The 19223-nt window shown below is 36.7% G+C and overlaps 2 protein-coding genes across 3 annotated transcripts in view; both read right to left on the reverse strand.

Moving 5' to 3' along the window:
- LOC126075188 (NKG2-A/NKG2-B type II integral membrane protein-like) overlaps nucleotides 1–1319 on the reverse strand; it is a 245080-nt gene extending 243761 nt beyond the window's left edge. For both annotated transcript variants that reach the window (XM_049882483.1, XM_049882482.1), the window contains exon 1: nucleotides 1220–1319. The gene's annotated coding sequence lies outside the window, so the exon portion shown is untranslated. The remainder of the gene's footprint in view (nucleotides 1–1219) is intronic.
- The window catches only part of LOC126075183 (NKG2-F type II integral membrane protein-like), a 237776-nt gene that overhangs the window by 76484 nt on the left and 142069 nt on the right, over nucleotides 1–19223 (reverse strand). The gene's annotated exons all lie outside the window — the stretch shown is intronic.

Raw genomic sequence — 19223 nt, forward strand, 5'->3', positions numbered from 1 at the left:
GAAGGAGATAAAGTGCTATTACGTGATCTTTTTCTTATTAACGAATGGGTGGGGAGTGCTGAGAAATCATTACATATTTATCGAAATACTTGTCAGAATAACTACATGACACAATGAACTTATCAACAACCTAAAGAATATTGGAAACACCATATTAGACATTAAAAAATATATATTCCTTATACAAAAATTATTGGCAATTGATTCAATTGCTAAAACACGAGACCACAAATCGATAAATAAAAGTGCATACTTTTATGCGAGAACACTGGGTTCAAAGTTCCAGAAAGATCATATGGTTGTTACTGTCCGTGTGGGTTCCTTCACTTGTGTAGTTGGTGTAATTCAGTAATGCCATTTAATAATTTTCTCATTGGACTCTGGTGTCAGCAGAATCAAGGACTTAATTCTGCTTTTGAAACATATAACACGTGACCATGATAAAGGTAATTAACTTCTAGTTTTTTTTAATGTTCTTAGGAATAATAATAATACATAAAATGTAATGCATATAAGTGTATAACTCTCAACCTGGCAGTTGTCAGCTCCGAATAGAGAATAAGTGTTTGGATTATTATTTTAGCTGCAGTTTCTTGTTATTGCTTCTGACTCATATCAGGTAGAAATTGCAAAATAACTCAATAGACAGTGTTCTCTTATATCAGTTGGTTTTTTTCCCAGTGTTTTGTTCAATTAATTTAAGCCTTTTAATATTTATTATTAACTTTACCATTTTATGTTTTTTACCTCATCCTCCTTTTTAAAAAAAGTAAAACCATGTGTATATTATCTAACTAAGTGAATGAGGAATTATGTTTGGCATTGCATCATTCAATTAGTTTTTTGTTTTTTAGAATCTAGCGATAAACACTCACTAAACACAAAATAATACATTATTTATACACAAAGGCACTCATTGAACCAATTATTTGTTCATTGTCATGATCTTTACGGGATTTCACTTTAAGTTGACTGACAAACTCAAATATATCTGTGAGTGTGTGTTCACTTGACTGATTCTCCACATGGAATAATTTGAATAAATAAATTCTCCAACATATTTCATATTTGGGGTTTACTTTTTTAGCCTGACTCCGATGTTCTACAGAGAGTCTACTGTGTATTAATACTACCTCAGTGCATCATGCACAGCATGTATAGAAACCTCCCCATTAAATGAGATGGGCTAGAAGACAGAGAGGAGAGCATTGGTACATACCTTCTCTCAGCTGGAAAGTTTTGCATCCGTTGGCGGGAAGGCCTCTTCAGTGTCCTACAGTGGCCAATATGGCTGGATATTAGAAAGTGAAATCTAAAGACATAAATCCTGTAAAAGCAGAAAGAATATCTCTGCTCTTACAGACTCTCCTGTGGGTCTCAGAGTGAAGCAAGAGATGAAAAGGTAGATGGCTTATCAATGTGTTATTTAATGTTTGAGCAGGAAATTCTCACACACGGGCTATTTTGAAGTCAGTTTATCTCATCACCCACCACCAGAACATAGGAGATGTTGAGCTTCTACTGAAAGGACAGAGTAGATCTTTAAATACGCCATATAGATTGTCCCTTTTAAAGTGCTTTTGATAGACTGTTCTCATCTTCTATAGGATTTTGCATTTAGAGGATTTGACCACACATACAGTTAGCTTGTTTCCATCGAACCACAAACTATTAAAACTGAGGCCATGTTAACACTATCTTAGATGTCTAAGTCCTATTTTTAGAATAAATTGCAAAACTGTGGCATTACCTTCTTCTTTTCTACATATTACATCCAGAGGCATCTCAGAACAGGCTTGGCAATCTCCTTCTGAATGGTTGCAGCCTTGACACCCTATGGAGCAGTTCTACTCTGAACAGACGGGCTCACCATGAGTCAGAATCGACTTTGCGCAACTAACAACAACTATATTTTCGTAAAGTAAACTAATAATTTTATATGCTTATATGCATGTATGCATTTAAAAGTATTAGAAATAAATTTTTGTATTTCTTACGCTTTATTTTTCAAAACTAATATTCTCTCTCCTCTCTTTCTATTACACATATTACATTATTAAAAAGATGAAATTATTCCCCAACATTACCAAGTCATATAAAGTTCACTGCTCTCCTCTTTTTAAAATGAAGTTGTTATGTTTATTATTCCTCAGACATTCACTTTTGGTGTCTTTAGTTAAAGAATGTTATCTATCTTGTCCTTTGATATACTTACTGGTTTTGGTTTATTCTTTTGTCATTTACATTTAAAAAAATTATACTCAGAAATTAAGATTTCATGATAAAAATTACTCAAAATTATGGAAGTAGTTAGAATTTACTTTGATGTATGTGACTAATTTCAGTAATGGCAGAGTCTAGTCTCCAAAGAGGAGTCCTGGGTGTCACAAACAGGTAAGCCCCCAGCTACTAGACGACAGGTTGGCAGATCAAACCCACCTGGAGTTGCCTAGGAAGACAGGCCAGGCAAGCTGTTTCTGAAAGTTTGCAGCACTGAAAACCCTACAGAGCACACATGGTGTCACCTTGAGTTGGAATCAACTCAATGGCAACTAATAATAATGTGTCCAATGAGAGATGGCTAAATTAGAATTCAATTCCAACTAAAAATGTCTTTCTAAAATAATCATAAAAAATAGTCATTTTCAGGAATTTTTTTTTTTTTTTAAGAGGTAATTATGGAGCTGAGGTAAAGATGGCAGAGAAGTCAGATGCTTCCTGTGGTCCCTCTTACAGCAAAGACCTGGAAAAAAAAGTGAATCGATTATATATGACAATATAGGAATCCTGAACATCAAAGACAAAGTTTAGGAGTTGGACTGAACAGCAAGGGGAGGGAGAGACTGTTCAGAAGCAGTGATGAGCTGGCATGCATGGGCTGAGGCAAGCAGTAGTGGTCAGGGCACGTTTTCTGCATCAGGAGAAACCAAGCAGTGTAGAATTTGCACAAGCCTCCAGAGCCAAGGAGAAGCAGCTCTGGATCTGTGAAAGTTAAGTACAAGCATGTAACCTACTGCAAGGGATCAAAATCACCCTCCCTGCTCTGGGAAGTACCTCTCCCCCTCCACCCACACCCTCCCCACTCTGCCTGGTCCTGGACACAAACCCTGTGGGGAAGTGGGACCTGTAGTGTACCCTGAGCCTTTCTCCTGGCATTGAAGACAGAACAAATTAACAAACAACAAACAGGGAAAATTAATCTGCTGGCTCTCCTAAGCTGGGACCTCAGGGCAGGCACACCCCTTTGCCTAGGCAGAGGCATAAGGGGTTTATGGACTTTGAATGCCTTTCACCCCTGCCTAAACCTGTGTGGGCACATTTCAACACCATAGGCCCTCGTAAGCATAGTAAAACAAGGTATATACATGAAGCCTATTTTCAACTGCAACAACTAACAGGGAGTGGTAGATCAATGACATTTGACACTACCCTGCCCATTAAGTGGGGTCCTCACCCAAATCAGGGGCCTGAGAGCTGATGGCTCTACCCACTCCACCTAGCTACCCATGACAGGTGTCCAAGAATAAGCAGTGCCTCCCAATCCTTATAGCCAATGGCACTGGGTGCTCAAAGTCCAGCTGGAAAGCCACCCACCTACGCACTCTAAGGAACAGGGGCACTCCTTCCGCCCAGGCACTCAGGGACGGCTGTAGGTCTCCTACCTTGCTCAGCACATAACTCCCTACTGCTTCCAGATATCTGTGCCTGCTCCAATCATCCCTATATACCCTGCCCATATAGGACTGTAGGTGAGAGCATGCACCACACACTCGGTGACTGACAACCTGGACACCTGAGCTGAATCCACACAAGAAAAGTATACAGACTCATGGGTTCATATACCTAGTAGCAGCTCTAACCACCTGGTGTCAAGATGTAATAGTTTCAAAGACACCAATAATAAAAGTAACTCACACAACCAGCCAATTTGGCCATATTAAAACAAAACAAAACAAGAAGCTAGGACACAGTAAGCAAACATAAAAAAAGTTAAAATAATAATTTATTGATGGTTTGAAGACAACGGTTAGTATCAAATAACATAAAGAGGCAGACCAAGGTGTCTTCAACAAGTGATCAAAACAAAGAACCAGGAAACCTCCCAGAACAAGACAAGCTCTTGGAATTACCAGAGGTAGAATTCAAAAGATTAATATACAGAGCTCTTCAAGAGATCGGGAAGGAGATCAGGTAAAATGCAGATCAAGCAAAGGAACACACAGATAGAGCAATGGAGGAACTTAAGAAGGTTATACAAAAGCATAATAACAAACTTAACAGGCTGAAAGAATCCATAGAGAGAAAGCAAATAGAAATCCAAAAGATTAACAATTAAACTTCAGAATTAGAAAACTCTATAGAAAGTCATAGGAGTAGAACAGAGGTAATGGAAGTCAGGATTAGTGAGACTGAAGATAAAGCACTTGACACCAATTTATGGGAGGAAAAATCAAATAATTTTTTTTTTTTTTTTTTTAATGAAGAAATCCTAAGAATTATGTGGGACTCTACCCAGAGGACTATAATACGAGTGATTGGAGTACCAGAATGGGGGAGGAAGGATAACAGAAAATACAGAGTGAATTGTTGAAGATTTGTTGGCAGAAAACTTGACTGATATTGTGAAAGACCAGAAGATATCTATCCAGGAGCTCATCCACTCCCAAAGAGGGTAGATTCCAAAGAAAGCCACCAATACATATTATAATCAAACTTGCCAAAACCAAAGATAAAGAGAGAATTTTAAGAGCAGCTAGGGATGAACAGAAAGTCATCTACAAAGGAGAGTCAATAAGACTAAGCTGGGACTACTCAGCAGACACCATGCAGGCAAGAAGGCAATGGGATAATATACATAAAAACTTGAAGGAAAAAATTGCCAGCCAAGAATTACATATCCAGCAAAACTGTCTCTCAAATATGATGGTGAAATCTGGGCATTTCCAGCTAAACAGAAGTTAAGGGAATTTGCAAAAACCAAACAAAAATTTCAAGAAATACCACAGGGAGTCCTCCATTTAGAGAATCAGTAATATCAGATAACAACAATGGCTAAAGAGAGGACAGACTAACCAGATATCAACTCAGATATGGGAGGAACAAAAATAAGTCAAAGCTAAAACACCGAAACAGAGAAACAGAGACATCAATATATAAAAGATGACAACTTTAAACCACAAAAGAGGGACGAAGTAATGTACTCATAGAACTTTCACATGTACAGGAAGTTAAGGTGATATCAAGAACTAAAAGATTTGTTTAAAGTTAGAAAAATAGAGGTAAATTTTAAGGTAACCACAAAGGAAACTAACAATCCCACACATCGAAAGAAAAAACAAGAAAAATATAAAGACTCAGCAAATACAAAATCAACAACAACGAAAGGGAAGGAAAGAAAATATGCAAAGAAAAAGGACTTAGAACAGAAAATTAAGTGGAATGAAGAAACTGCCAATAACACAAAAAAAGATATCAAAATGACAGCACCAAACTCATACCTATTAAAAATTACACTGAGTGGAATTGGACTAAATGTACCAATAAAGACACAGAGAGTGGCAGAATGGACTAAAAAAATCCATTTATATGCTGCCTACAACAGACACGCCTTAGACTTAAAGACACAAACAAACTAAACTGAAAGGATGGGGAAAAAAATCAAGTGAGCAACAATCAAAATAGAGAAGCAGTGGCAATATTAATCACTGACAAAAAAGACTTGAAAGCAAACCCACCACAAAGCATAAGCCAGGACACTGTATAGTGAACAAAAGGTCAAGAGTAGGAGGACATACCCATGGCAAATATTAATGCACCCCACAACAGGGCTCCAAAATACATAAAACAAACTCTAACAGCCTTGAAAAGAGAAATACACAGCTCCACAATAATAGTAGGAGACCACAACACATCCTTTTCAGTGAAGGACAGAAGATCCAGAAAAAGGCTCAATAAAGACAGATCTAAATGCCACAATCAACCAGCTTGATTTCACAGACATATAAAGAACACTCCACCCAATGGCAGCCAAGTATACTTTCTTTTCCAATGCACATGGAACATTCTCCAGAATAGACCACCTATTAGGACATAAAGCAAGCCTTAACAGGATCCAAAACATTGAAATTTTATAAGCCAACTTTTCTGAACTTAAAACCATAGAAGTAAAATTCAGTAACAGAAAAAATCGAATAAATAGAAACTGAAGAACACCTTGCTCAAACACTACTGAGTTATAGAAGAAATCAAGGTCACAATAAAGAAATTCATAGAATCAAAGGAAAATGAAAACAGATCCTACCAGAACCTTTGGGATACAGCAAAAGCAGTGCTCAGAGGTCAATTTGAGAAATAAATGCACAAATCCAAAAAGTAAGAAGGGACAAAATCAAAACATTTACTCTACAATTCAAACAAATAGAAAGCAGCAAAAGAAGCCCTCAGGCACCAGAAGAAAGAAAACAACAAAAATTAGAGCAGAAATTGATGAAATAGAGAATAGAAAAACAATTCAAAGAGTTAAGAAAACTGAAAGATAGTTCTTCAAAAAGATAAAAAACGTCGATAAGCCACTGACCAAAGCGATAAAAGGAAAACAGTAGAGGAAGCAAATAAGCTGAATAAGGAATGAGATGGGCCATATCACAACAGACTCAACTGAAATTAAAAGAACCATAAGAAAATACTATGAAATATTTTACTCCAACAAATTTGGAAACCTCAATAAAGTGGACAAATTTCTAGAAACAGAGTACCTACCTAAACTAACACAAACAGAGGTAGAACCTCTAAATAAACCTAAAACAAAAGAGATTAAAGACGTAATTTTAACAAGTTCCAAACAACAACAACGAAAAAGACCTGGCACAGAGAGCTTCACTGAAGAATTCTACCAATCTTTCAGTGAAGAGTTAACACCAGTACTACTAAAGGTATTTCAGAGCATAAAAGAGGACAGAATATTCCCAAAATCATTCTGTAAAGCCAGCAGAACCCTGACACCAAAACTAGGTAAAGACACCGCAAAAAAGAAAATTACAGACCAATATCTTTCATGAACATAGATGCAAATATGCTCAACAAAATTCTAGCTAATAGAATTCAATAACATACCAAAAAAATAATTTGCCATGGCCAAGTGGGTTTCATACCAGGTATTCATGGATGGTTCAACATTAGAAAACAACATAATTCATCACATAAATAAAACAAAAGACAAGCAACACATAATCTTATCAATTGATGCAGAAAAGGCATTTGACGATGCAAAAACCCATTCATGATAAAAAAAATCTCAGCAAAATAGGAATAGAAAGGAATTTCTTAACATAATATAGGACATTATACAAAGCCAACACCTTAACTAGAGAGAGCCTGAAAGCATTCCTTTGACAAAGGAACCAGACAAGGATTCCCTTTATCACCACTTCTATTCAATATTGTGCTAGACGTTCTCTCCAGAGCAATAAGGCAAGAAACAGAAATAAAGGGCATCCGAATTGGTAAGTAAGAAGTATAAATATCCCTATTTGCTATGATCTCACCATAGAAAATCCCAAAGAATCCCTAAGAAAGCTACTGGAACTAAAAGATTTCAGAAAAGTACCGGGATACAAGATTAAAAAAAAAAAATCAGTTGGATTCCTCTATTAAAAAAAAAAAAAAGAGCGCCAAAGAGGAAATTGACAAATCAATACCATTTACAATAGCCCCCAAGAAGATAAAATACTTAGGAATAAATCTACCCAGAGATGTAAAAGTCCTACACAAAGAAAATTTCAAGACAGTACTGCAAGAAATCAAGAGACCTACGTAAGTGGAAAAACATTTTGATCATAGATACAAAGACTCAGCATTGTGAAAAGTTCAGTTCTATCCAAAGCGATCTACAATACAATGCAACCCCGATCCAAATTCCAAGAACATTTTTTAAGAAGATGGGGAAGAAAATCACCAACTTCCCATGTAAAGGGAAGAGGCCCTGGATAAGTAAAGCATAACTGAAGTAGAACAAAGTGGGAGGCCTCATACTACCTGATTTTTGAGCCTATTATACCACCACAGTAGTCAAAACAGCCTGGTAGTGTTACAAAAACAGATACATAGACCAATGGAACAGAAATGAGAATCCAGACTTAAATTCATCCACCTATGAGCAGCTGATATTTGACAAAGGCCCAAATTCTATTAAATAGGGAAAACACACTCTCTTTAACAAATGGTGTGGACATAACTGGATATCCACTTGCAAAAAAAATTAGACAATACCCATACCCCACGCCATGCACAAAAACTAATACAAAATGGATCAAAGGCCTAAATACAAAATCTAAAGTGATAAAAATCATGGAAGAAAAAATAGGGACAATGCTAGGAGCCCTAATACCTGCCATAAACAGAATGCAAAACATTAACAATGCACAAACACCAGAGGGGAAACCAGATAACTGGGAGTTCCTAAATATGAAACACTTATGCTCGTCAAAAGATGTCACCAAAAGGGTAAAAAGATAACCTACCGACTAATCTTTAAAATCTGCAAGATACTATAAAACCTCAACAACAAAAAGAAAATCTGATTTTTAAAAAAGGGGCAAAGGATATGAACAGACACTTCACAAAAGAAGACATTCAGTCGACTACCAGATAAATGAAGGAATGCTCAGGATCATTAGCCTTTAGGGAAATGCAAATCAAAACTACAATAGTATACTGTCTCACCCCAACAAGGCTGGCATTAACCCCCAAAACACAAAATGATAAATGTTGGAGAGGTTGTAGATAGACTAGAACACTTATACATTGCTGGTGGCAATGTAAAATGGTACACGCACTTTGGAAATCCATTTGGCGCTTCCTTTAAAAGGTAAAAATAGAGGAACCATATGATCCAGGAATCCCACCCCTTTGCGTATATCCTAGAGAGAGAAGAGCCATCACATGAATAAATACAAGCACACCAATGTTCATTGCAGCACTGTTCACAATAACAAAAAGATGGAAACAACCTAGGTGCCCACCAACAGATTAATGTATAAAAAATTATGGTACATACATACAATGGAATACTATGCAACAATAGACCAATGATGAATCCGCAAAATATCTTACAACATGAAAGAATATGGAAAATATTTTTCTAAGTGAAAGTCACTCGCAAAAAGGATAAATATCGTATGACCAATAATATAAGAACTCAAGAAATGGTTTAAACACAGATGAAAATATTCTTTGATGGTCACAGTATGGGGAGGGAGGGAGGGAGAAGGGAATTCACCAACTAGATATTAGACAAGAATTGTCTTAGGTGAAGGGAAGGACAGCACACAATACAGGGGAAGCCAGAACAACTGGCCTAAATCCAAAGGTAAGAAGTTTCCTGAACACAACTGAACACTTTAAGGGAAAGAGTAGCAGGGGTGGGGGTTTGTTGACCATGATTTTCAGAGACATCTAGGTCAATTGGCATAAGGAAGTTGACTGAGAAAATATTCTGCATCCCACTTTGGTGAATGGCATCTGGGGTCTTAAAAGCTTGTGAGTGGCTATCTAAATGCATCATTTGGTCCCAAATCACCTGGAGCAAAAGAGAATGAAGAACACCAAAGACACGAGGAAGATATTAGCCCAAGAGACAGAAAGGGCTACATAAACCAGACTCCATCAGCCTATAGACCAGAAGAACTAGATGGTGCCTGATTATCACCAATGACCACCCTGACAGGGAACACAACAGAGAGTCCCTGATGGAGCAGGAGAAAAGTTTGGTGCTGAACTCCAATTCATGTAAAAAGACCCCACTTAATGGCCTGACTGAGACTGAAGGAACCCTCGAAGACGTGGCCCCCAGATGCTCAGTTAACCCAGAACTAAAACCATTCCAAAGCCAACTCTTCAGACAGAGACTGGAGTAAAAACATAAAATAAGACTTGTGGAGAGTGTGCTTCTTAGCTCAAGCAGATACACAAGACTAAATGGGTGGCTTCTGTCCAGAGGCAGGATGAGAAGGCAGAAAGGGACAGGAGCTGGCTGGAGGGACACGGGAAACCAGGGGTGGAAATGGTGAGTGTGCTGTCACACTACAGGGATTGAAACTAGTGTCACAGAACAATATGTGTATAAATTTTTATATGAGAAATTAGCTTGAGCTGTAAACTCTTACCTAAAGCACAATAAAAAAAAAAAAAAAAGAAGAAGAGGTAATTAATTACAGCTAAGTCTTCTTAAAGCAAATATTAAAGCAGCTTCTTCAGCACAAGAGATGCTTGGGCCATATGAAGGTTTTGATACATAGAAACGCAAGAAGAAGTGAAGAAAACAAAATTAGTGAATATATCTAAATGAGTATCGACTATATATTAACTGGATAATATCCAGGATAAAACATAAGTAATATAGATTCCAATTTGAAAATGCATATTTGTATTAGAATACAGAAGCCCTGGTGGCACAGCCTTTAAGAGATCCACTGCTAACCAAAAGTTTGGCAGTTCGAATCCAACAGCTGCTCATTGGAAACCCTTTAGGGCAGTTCTACTCTGTTGCTATGAATCAGAGTTGACTCAGTGACACAGGTACTGGTACAGGACTACAAAGGAGCATATGTAGCAACAAGGACTAAGTAAAAGTAGAAAGTAATTGGATCCTCTCATTGTTTGAGAAGTTATAAAAATAATAATTTGTTAGAATTTAACGAGTAAAATGTGAGTGTTGTAAAATATAGAGCACCACTACAAGAATAGTTAAAACACATTGAAATAAAAAGCTTTAGAGAGAAAAGTGGAACAATAAAAATATGTATAATAAAAATATAATAAAACAAGGAAAAAGTAATGTATATTTACAGCTACAAACAAAAGAAAATAATGAACAGTAGAGTACAATCTGAATTAAATACTTTTTAAATATAAATAAATTTTGAATTCAAACACTGATTTTTAAGTCCACGCAGAAGACTTTTCCCAAAATACACTATACATTTATATTTCAAATAATATAAATATAAAATGTATAGAACTGTGTTGTTGATGAAGTAGTCCCTAGGCAAATCACCAGGTGACACTTGAAATTAATTGAATTAAATTTAACACTGTTTGAATGCATTAAAAATAACCATTAGCTAATTTAATGAGGAATACCTTGAATATATGCGTAAAGGAAAGATGAAAGTAAAAAGATTAAAAAGAAAGACCACGCAACACAAACCAGTCGAAAAATGCTACAGTTAAAGGGCTGTGATTATAAGGCCAGAAGTATGACTGGAAATAAAGAGGCATGCTTCACAATGATAAACTATCCAAACCATTAATAACATAATGTTTAAAATTTATATATACTTAATAACACAGGCTGATCACAGAAATTAAAGGAGAAATGAACAATCATAAAATGAAATTTAAATACTCCCACTGCTTATCAAAAAAAGCAGATCTAACATTAAGGCTATGGAAGGACTTAAACCAGACAATTAACAACACTTACACATACATGGACACAATACATGCAAGTACAGAATTCACAGAATTTGAAAGTCCACATAAAACTTTTCCAAAAAAATGCTATGTATTCATATTTCAAAGGATATAAATATAAAAATGTATAAAATGGTGTTGTTGATGCAGTAGTTCCTAGCCAATTTATCAAGTGGTCACATGAAATGTGATACTCAAATTTAAATTTAAATTAACTAAAAGCACATGAAATTTAAAATTCAGTTCCTCATTCACAAAACCATTTTAACCACAGATTTAGAAAGTTTCCAGCATCACGGCAAGTTTTCTAACCACAGTGTACTTAAAATAGAAATCAGCTACAAAATTTTGAAAATCCTTATGATTTTTCATTCAACAATATATTATAATTACATATGGGTCAAAGGAGTGATCACAGTGCATATTCATAATCTTTATATGCATTAAAATAAAAATGAACACATCAAAATTGTCTTGTAAAATTGATTGCCTTAAATATATACATTAGAAGAGAAGAAAGCATAAAATCAATCACCTTAGCATGTATCCAAAAAGCTAGAAACTGAAAAGCAAATTATATCAAAATGTGGTAGAAGGAAGAAAACAAAAAAAGTGGAAATAAATGAAAAAGTATGAAAATTACAATAGAGGGGCTCAGCAAGAGAAGTTTTTTACATTGAAAAGACATTAAAATTTATACGAGACTGTCAAGGAAAAAAGTGGAGAAAAGTCAAATTACATAAGGATATTAAATAGATAAAAAAATACTATGAATATATTTTAATGTTTATATGAAATAGAGAATTTTTAAAAACTGAAAATTGCCAAAACACAGTATGACAAATAGAAAATTGAATACTCCTACATACATATATTAATGTGTATATGTATGTAGGAGTATTAATATTAACCCCTACGTGTCTGTCAGTTTGTCATACTGTGGGGGCTTTTGTGTTGCTGTGATGCTGGAAGCTATGCCACTGGTATTCAGATACCAGCAGGGTCACCCATGGAGGACCGGTTTCAGCTGAGCTTCGAGACTAAGGCAGGCTAGGAAGAAGGACCCGGCAGTCTACTTCTGAAAAGCATTAGCCAGTGAAAACCTTATGAATAGCAGCGGAACATTGTCTGATGTAGTGCTGGAAGATGAGCCCCCCAGGTTGGAAGTCACTCCAAAGATGACTGGGGAAGAGCTGCCTCCTCAAAGTAGAGTTGACCTTAATGACGTGGATGGAATAAAGTTTTTCGGACCTTCATTTGCTGATGTGGCACGACTCAAAATGAGAAGAAATAGCTGCAAACATCCATTAAAAATCAGAACCTGGAATGTACAAAGTATGAATCAAGGAAAATTGGAAATCATGAAAATGAAATGGAACGCATAAACATCTATATCCTAGGCATTAGTGAGCTGAAATGCACTAGTATTGGCCGTTTTGAATCAGACAGTCATATAGTCTACTATACTGGGAATGACAACTCAAACAGGAATGGTGTTGCATTCACCGTCAAAAAGAACGTTTCAAGATCTATCATGAAGTACAACGCTGTCAGTGATAGGATAATATCCGTACACCTACAAGGAAAACCAGTTAATATGACTATTATTCAAATTTACGCACCAACCACTAGGGCCAAAGATGAAGAAATAGAAGATTTTTATCAGCTGCTGCAGTCTGAAATTGACTGAACATGCAATCAAGATGCATCGATAATTACTGGCGATTGGAATGCGAAAGTTGGAAACAAAGAAGGATCAGTAGTTGGAAAATATGGCCTTGGTGATAGAAGCAATACCGGAGATCGAATGATAGAATTTTGCCAGACCAACGACTTCTTCATTCCAAATACCTTCTTTCACCAACATTAATGGTGACTATAATTTTTTTATACACATGGGCCTCACCAGATGGAACACATAGAAATCAAATTGACAACATCTGTGGAAAGAGTTGACGGAAAAGCTCAATATCATCAGTCAGAACAAGGCCAGGGGCCGACTGTGGAACAGACCACCAACTGCTCCTATGCAAGTTCATGCTGAAACAAGAAAATCAGAGCAAGTCCAAGAGAGCCAAAATATGACTTTAAGTATATCCCACCTGAATTTAGAGACCATCTCAAGAATAGATTTGACACATTGAATGCTAATGACCAAAGACCAGACGAGTTGTGGAATGACATCAAGGACATCATCCATGAAGAAAGCAACAGGTCACTGAAAAGAGAGAAAAGAAAGAAAAGACCAAGATGGATGTCAGAGGAGACTCTGAAACTTGCTCTTGAGCGTCAAGCAGCTAAAGCAAAAGGAAAAATCGATGAAGTAAAAGAACTGAAGAGAAGATTTCAAAGGGCTTCTCGAGAAGACAAAGTAAAGTATTATAATGACATGTGCAAACAGCTGGAGATGAAAACCAAAAGGAAAGAACAAGCTCAGCGTTTCTCAAGCGGAAAGAACTGAAGAAATAATTCAAGCCTCGAGTTACAATAGTGAAGGATTCCATGGGGAAAATATTAAACGATGCAGGAAGCATCAAAAGAAGATGGAAGGAATACACAGAGTCATTATACCAAAAAGAATTAGTCGATATTCAACCATTTCAAGAGGCGGCATATGATCAGGAAGTGATGGTACTGAAGGAAGAAGTCCAAGCTGCTCTGAAGGCACTGGCGAAAAACAAGGCTCCAGGAATTGATGGAATATCAGTTGAGATGTTTCAACAAACAGATGCAGCACTGGAGGTGCTCACTTCTCTAGTCCAAGAAATATGGAAGACAGCTTCCTGGCCAACTGACTGGAAGAGATCCATATTTATGCCTATTCCCATGAAAGGTGATCCAACTGAATGTGGAAATTATAGAACAATATCATTAATATCACAGGCAAGCAAAATTTTGCTGAAGATCATTCAAAAACGGCTGCAGCAGTTTATTGACAGGGAACTGCCAGAAATTCAGGTTGGATTCAGAAGAGGACATGGAACCAGGGATATCATTGCTGATGTCAGATGGATCCTGGCTGAAAGCAGAGAATATCAGAAGGATGTTTACCTGTGTTTTATTGACTATGCAAAGACATTCGACTGTGTGGATCATAACAAACTATGGATAACACTGCAAAGAATGCGAATTCCAGAACACTTAATTGTGCTCATGAGGAACCTTTACATAGATCAAGAGGCAGTTGTTCCAACAGAACAAGGGGATACTGATTGGCTTAAAGTCAGGAAAGGTGTGCGTCAGGATTGTATTCTTTCACCATACCGATTTAATCTGTATGCTGAACAAATAATCCAAGAAGCTGGACACTATCAAGAAGAACGGAGCATCAGGATTGGAGGAAGACTCATTAACAACCTGCGTTATGCAGGTGACACAACCTTGCTTGCTGAAAGTGAAGAGGACTTGAAGCACTTACTAATGAAGATCAGAGAACACAGCCTTCACTATGGATTACACCTCAACATAAAGAAAACAAAAATCCTCACAACTGGGCCAATGAGCAACATCATGATAAATGGAGAAAAGATTGAAGTTGTCAAGGATTTCATTTTCCTTGGATCCACAATCAACCGCTGTGGAAGCAGCAGTCAAGAAATCAAAAGATGCATTGCATTGGGCCAGTCTGCTGCAAAGGACCTCTTCAAAGTGTTGAAGAGCATAGTCACCCTGAAGACTAAGGTGCGCCTGACCCAAGCCATGATATTTTCACTCACATCATATGCATGTGAAAGCTGGACAATGAATAAGGAGGACCGAAGAAGAGTTGACGCCTTTGAATTGTGGTGGCAAAGAATATTGAATATCCCACGGACTGCCAAAAGAACGAACGAATCTGTCTTGGAGGAAGTGCGGCCAGAATGGTTCTTAGAGTCAAGGATGGTGAGACAGCGTGTTAAATACTTTGGACATGTTGTCAGGAGCCATCAGTCCCTGGAGAAGGACATCATGCTTGGCAGAGTACAGGATCAGCAGAAAAGAGGAAGACCCCCAACGAGGTGGGTTGACACAGAGGCTGCAATAATGAGCTCAAGCATAACAATGATTGTAAGGACGGCTCAGGACCGGGCAGCGTTTCGTTCTGTTGCGCATAGGGTGGCTATGAGTCGGAACGGACTCTACGGCACCTAACAACAACAACATATATTAAAGGTTCTTTCTGGGTAGTGCAAAAGATTAAGCATTGGACCACTAGACAAATGGTTGGAGTTTCAAACTCACCCACAGGTGCCTCGAAAGACAGGCCTGGCGATGTGCTTCTGAATGGTCACAGCCTTGAAAACTCTACGGAACAGTTCTGCTCTGCACACATGAGGGCGCCATGAGTCAGAATCTATTCTATGAAAACTAACAACACATGTATTAAAAAAATTTAAGTCTTTATTACACACTTTCTAACAAAAAAAACTACAAGCTTAGTAGCAAATAGTAACATTTAAGAATATAATTCTGCTCCTATATAAAAACTAGGTAATAGAAAAAGTAGAATGCTTCCCTACAGAACTTTGATAGAAAAACCAGTCAAGAGCATGGCAATAAAAGGAAACTCAAATGAATTTCTCTTGCGATCAATGAAGGAAAAAAATTCTTATACTCAATATAATGTGTGCAATAATTAAAAAAAAAGGACACTATGACATGGTAATAGAGCTTTATTTCAGAAATATAAGACTGATTTAACATTTGAGGAAACATACATGCAAGTTACTTCATAAACATTACACAGAAAAACATACAATAATCTCCTCCCTATAGATGCAAAAATGATAGAAATGCAACATCCATTTATTGGAAAAAAAACACTTTAAGAAAAATAGAATTACAAGGCAACTGCTTTGATCTGAAAAAGGTATGCTGGAAAAAACTCACAACATTTAATGAATGAAATGTTAAAATCTTTTCCTCTAAAATTGTTAATTATACATATAGAACCATTATTGTAGCCTCTGTTCATAATTGAAAATGAAATAATGAGTAGAAATAATGCAAGAAAAAAGTCATTACATCCAGAAGAAACAAAGTGTGATTATTTACAGATGAAATAGCTGTTTGTGTCAAAAGTCCAGAATTATTATGTATAAAATGATAGAAATAATACATAAAATTAGCAAAGTCAGGATATAAGATCAATATGCAAATATCAATTGTCCTTCCATTTTCAGTAACAAAAAATTATGAAATGAAATTTAAAATAAGGATGCCACTGACAAAAGCATAGAATATGAAATACTTATATTTCTGTAAGATTCAAGGTAGAAAAACTATAAAATATAATAGAAAGACTTTGAAAAAAACCTATACGAACAGAGGGATACACCATGTTATTGATTAGAAAGTCAGTACTATAAGGATACCAAATCATTACAAATAATTTTATGACAAAGTCCTATACAAAATCCCAGCAGAATTATTAACAGCTTTTTGAGGTATAATTCACATGGTATAAAATGTACCCATTTAAAGTGCATAATTCAGTGCGTTTTAGTATACTTACAGAGTTTGCAGTCATCGCCACTATCTAATTTTAGAAAAATGTCAACACTCCAAAAAGAAATTTTGTAACCATTAGTACTCACTCTTCACTTCTGCATCCCCTTGGTCTTTGGCAACCTTTAGCCCACTTTCTGTCCCTATGAATTTGCCTCCTGTGGCAAATTCGATAATATAATATGTGTTTTTTTGTGATTGCCTTCTTTCACTTGTGTTATGGCTTGAATTGTGTCCCTGCTAAAGAAATATTCAAGGCCTAACTTCTAGTACTTCTGAATGTGATCTCATTTGGAAATAGAGCCTTTGATGATGTTATCAGTTAAACTAATTCATAGTCATAGGAGAGGTGGATGGATCCTAATCCCATCTGAGTGCTGTATTAAAGAGAACAGACAGAGAAAGACAGAGGAAGGAGGGCATGTGGCCCTGTGGTGTAAGCCAAGGAACACCTGGAGCTACCAGAAGCCAGGAGAGAGGCAAGGAACAGATACACCCCCAAAGCTTCGGAAGGAATCGGCATGGCTGTCATCCTTATCTCAGACTTCTAGTCTTCAGAACTCTGAGACAATAAATTTCCCTTCATGTAAATTGCTTACGGCAACCCTTGGTTCAGTCATGTTATCACATGTGTCAATACTACATTCTTCTTTTTTTTTTGGCCAAATAATATTCCGCTCTATGGATATACCTCATTTTTTTAACCATTCATGAGTTGATGGGATATTTGGGTGGTTTCCAATCTTTGGCTATAAATAGTCATGCAAAAGTTTCTGTATGGATGATCGTATACTTGGAAAACCCTAAGGAATCCTCCAGAAAACTACTGAAACTAATAGAAGAGTTTGGAAGAGTCTCAGGTTATAAAATAAACATACAAAAATCACTTGGATTCCTCTACATCAACAAAAAGAACACCGAAGAGGAAATAACCAAATCAATACCATTCACAGTAGCCCCAAGAAGATAAAATACTTAGGAATAAATCTTACCAAGGAGGTAAAAGACCTATACAAAGAAAACTATAAAACTCTGCTACAAGAAATTCAAAAGGACATACTTAAGTGGAAAAACATACCCTGCTCATGGATAGGAAGATTTAACATAGTAAAAATGTCTATTCTACCAAAAGCCATCTATACATATAACGCACTTCCAATCCAAATACCAATGTCATATTTTAAGGGGATAGAGAAACAAATCACTAATTTCATATGGAAGGGAAAGAACCCCCGGATAAGCAAAGCATTACTGAAAAAGAAGAAGAAAGTGGGAGGCCTCACTCTACCTGATTTCAGAACCTATTATACAGCCACAGTAGTCAAAACAGCCTGGTATTGGTACAACAACAGACACATAGACCAATGGAACAGAATTGAGAACCCAGATATAAATCCATCCATGTATGAGCAGCTGATATTTGACAAAGGACCAGTGTCAGTCAACTGGGGAAATGATAGTCTTTTTAACAAATGGTGCTGGCATAACTGGATATCCATTTGCAAAAGAATGAAACAGGACCCATACCTCACACCATGCACAAAAACTAACTCCAAGTGGATCAAAGACCTAAACATAAAGACTAAAACGATAAAGATCATGGAAGAAAAAATAGGGACAACCCTAGGAGCCCTAATACAGGGCATAAACAGAATACAAAACATTACCAAAAATGATGAAGAGAAACCAGATAACTGGGAGCTCCTCAAAATCAAACACCTATGCTCATCTAAAGACTTCACCAAAAGAGTAAAAAGACCACCTACAGACTGGGAAAGAATATTCAGCTATGACATCTCAGACCACTACCTGATCTCTAAAATCTACATGATTCTGTCAAAACTCAACCACAAAAAGACAAACAACCCAATCAAGAAGTGGGCAAAGGATATGAACACACATTTCACTAAAGAAGATATTCAGGCAGCCAACAGATACATGAGAAAATGCTCTCGATCATTAGCCATTAGAGAAATGCAAATTAAAACTACGATGAGATTCCATCTGACACCAACTAGACTGGCATTAATCCAAAAAACACAAAATAATAAATGTTGGAGAGGCTGCGGAGAGATTGGAACTCTCATACACTGCTGGTGGGAATGTAAAATGGTACAACCACTTTGGAAATCCATCTGGCGTTATCTCAAACAGTTAGAAATAGAACTACCATACAACCCAGAAATCCCACTCCTGGGAATATACCCTAGAGATACAAGAGCCTTCACACAATCAGATATATGCACACCCATGTTTATTGCAGC

The sequence above is a fragment of the Elephas maximus genome, chromosome 4 (assembly GCF_024166365.1).
Source record: "Elephas maximus indicus isolate mEleMax1 chromosome 4, mEleMax1 primary haplotype, whole genome shotgun sequence".
NCBI lineage: Eukaryota > Metazoa > Chordata > Mammalia > Proboscidea > Elephantidae > Elephas > Elephas maximus.